Source organism: Anneissia japonica, unplaced genomic scaffold (assembly GCF_011630105.1).
Source record: "Anneissia japonica isolate Jap-2015-1 unplaced genomic scaffold, ASM1163010v1 scaffold284912_len25108_cov105, whole genome shotgun sequence".
Classification (NCBI taxonomy): domain Eukaryota; kingdom Metazoa; phylum Echinodermata; class Crinoidea; order Comatulida; family Comatulidae; genus Anneissia; species Anneissia japonica.
In genome coordinates, this window is record NW_022687773.1 from 9,380 (window position 1) to 11,872 (window position 2,493).

The following is a 2,493-nucleotide window of genomic DNA, read 5'->3' on the forward strand; positions in this document are numbered from 1 at the left end:
GGGAAAGCTGAACTCGGAGCAATTTAGCGAAGCTTTCAGAATTCGCGGGGTGCGTTATTTGTGAGTGAAGCGAGCAACTAGGCTGGTGCTAGGGGGCCGCAAAAGGGGAACAATTTACGTTTTTACGTTCTAGTGCATTAAGATCAATACCAAGTCTGACAAAATAGGCCTAATTGTAAACGTAGTTTTTGGGCAACACCAGACTATATTCACTCAATATACCACCAGCCTATTGGATTGCGGAACTCCTGAATACGGGCCTGTGAGCATTTCAGATTAAAGAATTAAAAAAAAAATGTTTTTTTTTTCTTTTTCGTGGGATCGTCCCACTTTTAATTTTAAAAAAAAGTTATAAATTTATATACCGTATTGAAAAATAAACAATGATATAGGGAACATATAATTACTTAAAGTAACATTTTGTATGCGTTTATTTCTTAACGTTTTCCTTTCAATTTTATATTTTAATATATTTTTTTAACTTAGTTTTTCTTCATCGTTTTCCTTTCAATTTTATATTTTAATATATTTCTTTAACTTAGTTTTTCTTCATCGTTTTTCTCAATAGCTAATAGGTAAACTACGCTTTAAGAGCAGTTGTCTGTAAAAATCAAAGAAATTTCAAAAATAGTGGCAGACTCAAAAAATGGATTTCTTTCAAATTTTGCACATGGCTATACATTTGTTAAGAGAAATAAAATATGAAGTTTTATTCACTTTGTGCTTATATTTCCATGGCAACGGATAAATTTGTATTTTTGGCAATTTTTTCTGTTTTTAAAAGTTAATATTAGTAATAATTTGATACAATATTTCTAATATCCTTATTGTTTATTCATCAAAAATAATGAGTGTATGTAAGGTCAATACATTGGGTATCTGTTGCATATTTTTACATGTTTTTTGGATTTCGTACTTGGGAGATACCATGTTTTTAAAAAGAGGTGTTTTTCTTTTTTTTTCAAATTATGAAAAAATTTAATTGCTCATAAACCTCAAAGTGGTGCTTTTTTAGAACTGATTTTCTACAAATAGGCAGTTGGAATGCTCTCTTAGAGAATTCCAGTTTAAAAAATGTGGGTAATCGAAAAACGTCTGAGCAGTGTTGCCAGAAAAACTGGCATTTTTCATTTAAAAATTTATAATAGAAAAATTTACCAGTTTTTTCCCGCTGATTTATTTATAGATTCCTTTGATTAGAACAATAATAAATGTTTTTTTATACCTTAAGTAATGTTGTGATAAAAAAAAAAACAACAATGTTTGTGGTGTCAATGTTGTCAATTTTCTGTTTTAGCGTTTAAACCCTTTTAAGGGTAGTTTATAATAATTTCACTTTATACATACCAATTTCTGTCAGTGGTGTCACCAGTTGGACACAGCACCTTAACCTGCCTGGGAATACCAGTCCCTGAAAAACACCCTCTCCTCCCTAACCAACATCATGCAACAACCCTACCCTTTCTTGTCGGGACAAGTCAGGCATTATCGTGAAAAAATATAAACCTATGTGGTCGTGGTAGGGGTGGTGCTAGGATTTGCCCGACAAGGAGTCCTATGTCCCAGATGGTGGTCCGATTACAGCATTTAGGGGTTTCAATGGCTGATTTTATTCGATTTTAGAGTCTATTATTAATGTGAAGCTCCCCGACCCCCGCCCCCCTTCCGCTGGCGCCACCCTGGGTTTTGTAAGTCATAGGTTACCAAATCAATCCCAATCCCTGCAAGATTCCAGAAGAACTAAAACCAAGACTCATGAGTGTTGTTTGGGACAAACTAAAAGAAATTATTCTTATTATAGACCTACATAGGCCAACATATGAAGAACTGCAAGTGGGATGGTATAAGCCTTCTTAATAATTTTGAATTGTTCAGAAAGTGGAAAACAAATTCCAAAGATACCATAGTGTCTTTTGGTGTGTATTGAACTACCAAAAAGCAATGGAATTTTTAAAGAAATGATCACTGCTAAGGTGTCTCATCTATCTGTTCGCCAACATCTGCCAGTCTGTAGGCCAAAATACCGGTCTCGAGGCCGACAGAGAAATGAAGATGGATTTAATCCCCCATATCTGCACTGCTTCTCTCCACCCAGGAGTATACATGGGTACCTGGTAGGGTTAAATGCCAAAATACGCTGATGTATCTGCTGCAACTCTATGGAATACTCCCCCAGGGAGCTTGAGTTCGTGTTCCATAGGCATTTAATCCAATGACCGGGGGTAGTAATGTGAAACGCTTGTTGGCGTTGTTGGCGTTAAGTGCTATATAAATCTAACGTGTTGTTGTTGTTGTTGTTGTTGTTGTTGTTGTTGTTGTCGTCGTCGTCGTCGTTGTTTATAAAGTCCTACATAAGCTTTTGTGCACTAGAAAATCAGATAGTTACATGAACTTGAATACAGACTTGATAATCAACCACTGTTGGACAAAGCAGAATTAGGTTATGCTAAAAGGCTTTCAACTGACACTTGCATTATTCCCATGGTAGCTTTT